The following is a 6,215-nucleotide window of genomic DNA, read 5'->3' as shown; positions in this document are numbered from 1 at the left end:
TTGATGCCTTAAGTCATAAGGCGGAGAGTTTGGGTAGCTTAGCATATTTACCGGTTGCAGAGAAGCCTTTAGCCTTAGATGTTCAAGCCTTGGCCAACCAGTTTGTCATGTTGGATATTTCTGAGCCGAGCCGAGTTTTGGCTTGTGTGATTTCTCAGTCTTCTCTTTCTGATTGGATCAGAGAGCGTCAGTACGATGACCCCCATCTGCTTGTCCTTAAGGATATAGTTCAACACGGTGATGCCAAGGAAGTCACTATTGGAGATGACGGTGTATTACGAATGCAGGACAGGCTATGTGTGCCTAATGTAGATGGTTTGTGTGAGTTGATTCTCCAAGAGGCTCACAGTTCGCGGCACTCCATTCATCCGGGTGCTGCGAAGATGTATCAGGACTTGAGACATCACTATTGGTGGAGGCGAATGAAGAAATACATAGTGGAATATGTAGCTCGGTGTCTAAATTACTAACAAGTGAATTATGAGCATCAGCGACCTGGTGGATTGCTTCAGAAGTTAGAGATTCCAGAATGTAAATGGGAGCGGATCACTATGGATTTCGTTGTTGAGATCCCACGGACTCAAAGGAAGTTCGATGCAGTTTGGGTGATTGGGATAGATTGACCAAGTCAGCTCATTTCATTTCTGTGATTACTACTAACTCTTCAGAGCAGCTGGCTCAGGTATATATTTGCGAGATTGTCAGACTTCACGGCATACCGGTATCTATCATCTCTGACCGGGGTATGTAGTTTACATCATGGTTCTGGAGGGCAGTACATCATGAGTTGGGTACTCAGGTAGAGTTGAGTACAGCATTTCACCCTCAGACGGACAGGCAGTCTGAACGCATTATTCATATACTAGAAGATATGCTCTGTGCGTGTGTGAAAGATTTTGGGGGTGCTTGGGACCAGTTCTTACCACTTGCTGAGTTTTCTTACAACAACATTTACCAGTCGAGCATTCAGATGGCTCTACATGAGGCCTTATATAATAGGCGGTGCCGGTCTCTAGTGGGTTGGTTCGAATCGGGCGAGGCTAGACTATGGGCTACAGACTTGGTTCAAAATGCCCTGAAAAAGGTTAAGTTGATTCAGGATCGACTTCATACAGCCCAAGCTAGACAGAAGAGTTATGCGGATCGGAAGGTCCGTGATGTTGCATTCATGGTTGGTGAGCGGGTCCTGCTCCGGGTTTCGCCTATGAAAGGGGTGATGAGGTTCGGGAAGAAGGGTAAGTTGAGCTCTAGGTATATTGGACCTTTTGAGATTATTAAGAGAGTTGGAGATGTGGCTTACAGACTTGCACTATCACCTAGTCTCTCTGCAGTTCATCCGGTATTCCATGTTTCTATGCTTCGTAAATATCACGGCGATCCGTCTCATATGTTAGACTTCAGTTCGGTTCAGTTGGACAAGGATCTATCTTATGTTGAGGAACCAATGGCTATTTTAGATAAGCGGGTTAGAAAACTGAGGTCAAAGAACATTGCTTCAGTGAAGGTTCAGTAGAGGGGTCATCCGGTCGAGGAGGCGAGCATGATATGTGCAGCTGTTATCCACACTTATTCATCAGCTCAGGTACTTTTTCTAACTTTGTTCGAGGACGAACGTTTGTTTTAGAGGCGGAGAATGTGATGACCCAAAATGTCATCTTTAAAGTTAATAATTAATTATGTGTTCTAAGACCCCGAAAAGTACTATTTATCATTACTCGACTTGCGTGCACAATCCCTAAATTTTTTGGAAAAGTTTTTATGTGAAAAATGGACTAAAATGTGAATTAGAGCTTTAAAACTCAACTGAGTTGACTTTAGTCAACATTTTGAGCAAACAGACTCGGATCAGTATTTTGACAGTTTTGGTAGGTTCGTATCATGATTTGGGACTTTAGTGTATGCCCAGAATTAAATTCTGAGGTCCCTAGCCCGAGATATGGAATTTTGATAAAAATTTAAAGGTTTTAAAAACTTAAGTTCAAATAGTGACCGGATATTGAATTATTTGCAAACGACCCCGGAATAGAATTTTGATGATTTCAACATCTCCGTATAGTAATTTTGGACTTAGGAGCATGATCGAAATTTTATTTGGAAGTCCGTAGTGAAATTTGGTTTGAAATGGCTAAAATACGAATTTGTGTTTGGAAGTTTGACCGGGGAGTTGACTTTTTGATATCAGGGTCGGAATCCAGTTCCAAAATTCTTTATAGCTTCGTTATGTTATTTATGACTTTTGTGCAAAATTTGAGGTGAATCGGACTTGAGTTGATAGGTTTCGACATCAAATGTAGAAGTTGAAAATTCTAAGTTTCATTAAGCTTGAATTGGAGCATGATTCGCGATTTTAGCGTCGTTTTATGTGATTTGAGGTTTCAAATAAGTTCGTATGATATTTTAGAATTTTTTGGTATATTTGGTTGAGGTCCCGAGGGCCTTGGGTGAGTTTCGGATGGTTAACGGATCAAAAATTAGACTTAAAAAGTTGCTGCAATTTTCCTCTACTGCTGGATATTCTGGGCTGTGATCGACCCCAAGATCGAGCCCAGAGTCGACGGCCAGGGTCGAAGCCAGAGACGAGGCTCAGTATCGATGCCATGATCGAGGCCATGATCGAAGGCGCAGTCTCGATGCCATGATCGAAGGCCCAGGCTCGAGGCCATGATCGAAGGACCAAACTCGATACCATAATCGAGGCCATGACCGAGGTCCAGGGTCGAGCCTATGATCGAAGGACCAAACTCGATACCATAATCGAGGCCATGACCGAGGTCCAGGGTCGAGCCTATGATCGAAGCCACAATCGAGGCCTAGGCTGGAGGGCCATGATGGAGGCCCAGTTCCGAAGGCTGCCTCGGCAAATTTATAAAAGAGGGCATTCGTCCCATTCGCCATTTTTAATAGATTTTCAAGGAAAGATATTTGGGGTAAGTGATTCTAACTCATATTTGGTCTATATACACAAATATATCATTGTTTTCACCATTTAATTAGTGTTTTGAGATTGAAATTTTGGGAAAATTTTAGAAATCTCATATAAACGAATTTTTGAGATTTCGGAGTCGGATTAGAGTGAAACTGGTATGGTTGGACTCGTAATTGAATGGGTTGTCGGATTTTGTAAGTTTTTTCGGATTACGAGACATGGGCCCCACGGGCAATGTTTGAGTTAATTTCGAATTTTATTGAAAAATATAGTATTTTCTTATGAAATTGATTCTTATTAATTTTGTTGACTTTATCGAATTAATTATGACTAGATTCGAGTCGATCGGAGTCGAAAAATCGAGGAAAAAGCATACTTCTTGGTTAAATTGGAGCAAGTCGAGGTAAGTGACTTGTCTAACCTTGTGTAGGGGAAAGTTTTCCTAGGATTTGTATTAATTGTAATGCAATAAAAGTCGTGTACACGAGGTGACGAGTGTGTATACGAGCTAAATGCGAAAGATTATATTTTTAAATTGTGTAGATCACTGTTGCGCATTTATTAAATTATTTTATCTTGTTATATTCTTCATCATTGATCTGAGATATATACTATTAATATTTTTGACCTTTTCTTATTAATTATTTTACATGTTTAGTTAAAATTTAGTTTCTTTTATTCTGTGCATTATTTGAAAGTTGATTTTCTTTAAATTAAATATTATTAATATGAAGTATTTGATATTTTTTAATTTGATATTGAAGCAACGTATTAAAGATTTTGAAATATTATTTTCCTGAATATTTTTGTAAGATTTCCGTACTCATTGTGATGGAGCCGTGAGCTCTTTATTGTGGAAGAATATTATTGATATTTTATTTTGACATGAGCCGTGAGCTCTTTATTGTGGAAAAAAATTATTGTTGAATTATTTTGACAAGTTAAATTACTTGAGCACTTGAGATGCAAATTGTGATATATTGTGATATTGATACGCATGCGGTGGTATAAGGTATCGGTATTGAAACGCATACGGTGAGATAAGGGTGGCTTGATACGCGTGGCTAGTAGGGGGAACTACTAGAAATCATGCGGTGTGAAAAGGATGGCTAAAACACGGGATGCTATTTCGGAAAAAATATTTTCTTTAAAATTAATTGTGAAGGCTCCCGCAGTGAGATAAGGAAATGAGATATTGTGAATTTATTTTTGATTTGGTACTACGAGGCGGTACCTCGGGAGTGCCCTTGTTGATATTGATTTATGGCTGCAGTTGCCTTTGATTATTTATTGTGATTTTCTTAAAGTTGAAAGGAATTCTATTTTGATTCCACGAGATATTATTTGCCATTATTTTGTGTAATTAAATGGTGATATGCTACCTGATTCATTTTCATTGTCATTTTATTTTATTATATTGTTAAATATTTTACCATGCAATTATTATTTTTCAGTAGGGCCTGACCTGACCTCGTCACTACTCTACCGAGGTTAGGCTTGCCACTCACTGGGTACCGTTGTGGTGTACTCATACTACGCTTCTGTACATCTTTTTGTGCAGATCCAGATACTCATTACCAGCTCCGACATCAGTGAGTTACCTGTACACGGAGACTTCAAGGTATATTTGCCAGCGTCCGAAGATTCCGGAGTCCCCTTCTATCATTATTATGTTGCTTCCTTATTTTCTTTAGACCTTGATATATATAGAGACATTGAGGATAAAATTCTTAGAAGCTTGTGATTTATTTCTACCAGGTTTGGGGAGTTGCAATTATTTAAAGTTTCAGATTTCTATTTTTATTTTGCGTTGATAGGCTTACCTAGTCTTAGAGACTAGGTGCCATCACGACATCCTACGGAGAAAATTTGGGGTCGTGACACATTCCATATAGAATCTCTTTAAAATCTTTTTAGTGTATGCTGATTGATGGACAAAAATTCGATCTTTCATATACTTAATTTGTAGACCAAGACAAAATTTTGTCTTTTCAAGATCTTTCATTTCAAAATCTTTATTTAAATAGTCTATTGCTTTAGGAAGCACCCTAGGAGTTCCAATGATATTTAAATCATCAATATACACGACGATTATAACAAATTTAGATTCAGATCTTTTTATAAAGACTCAAAGACAAATTAAATCATTCTTGTACCCTTCTTTCAACAGGTACTCACTCAGGCGATTATACAACATGCGTCTTGATTGTTACAATCTGTATAAGAACTTTTGAAGCTTTATTTAATAAATTTCTTGGAAACCTTAATATGCTTCAGAACAATTTAAATCCTTCAATGATTTCTATTATACGCATATCACGTTTTTCTTGTATTGCCAGATTAAAACCTGAAATGACGACATCCACCACAGAAGAACATGTCTCTATATAATCAATGCCAGGATATTTACAAATCTTCTTGTGACACAAGTCGTCTTTATGTCTATCGACTTTGACCTTTTTTCGCACAAGAACACATTATACCTCCACTGGCTTTATACTTTCAGGTGTTGGGACTATCCGTTCAACTTCATATTTTTCAGGTGAAATCAATTTTCATTGCGTATTTTGTATTTGGCCAATCATTTATCTGTCCAAATTTCATGACAGATTTGAGCTCAAGATCCTCGTCAATATTAATAATATTGAGCACTACATTATATTAACAATATCGCCGACGATCATTTTATATCGGTTCTACTATTACCCAATAAAGACATAACTTATTGAGATCTCTTTATCTTATTATTTTTAGGTACCTGAGCCTCTCCCATAAGGTCTTATGAAGTGTTATGTCATGGTGCTCTTCTAGAGCACTTGCCTCCTTATTATGACCATCTTGAACATTTGTTCCTCTCCTTCTTCAAGGAGTTTTATCTTTGGAATCGATTAGTCTATTATGCTTCATGCATGTCATAGACTCTATTCATTATGAACTTTATTTTATTTGGAGCATTAGCGGCTGAATATGACATTTAACTTTAGGTCAGCAAATACACCTGGCAATATTTTACAAATGAATTATCACTTGAACTTCAAGTTCACATTTTCTCGTACGAGGATCTAAATGTACTCATAATAATTCACTACATGCATTACTTTTACAGCTGTCCATTTTCTCCCCATATTGTTGGGATCACCAACACATATCCCTAGCCTTATTTGGGGATCCATCTTTGTGGATTGTGGTGGAACAATTAAATCATATAGCACTTTCATATTTCTAGATGGAAATTATTTGGTTTCTGACCCTGTACCGATTGTGATAGGGAGAACTTATCATAACTTGA

This window comes from Nicotiana tomentosiformis, chromosome 8 (genome assembly GCF_000390325.3).
Source record: "Nicotiana tomentosiformis chromosome 8, ASM39032v3, whole genome shotgun sequence".
NCBI classification, from domain to species: Eukaryota; Viridiplantae; Streptophyta; class Magnoliopsida; order Solanales; family Solanaceae; genus Nicotiana; species Nicotiana tomentosiformis.
This window is presented reverse-complemented; position numbering follows the sequence as displayed.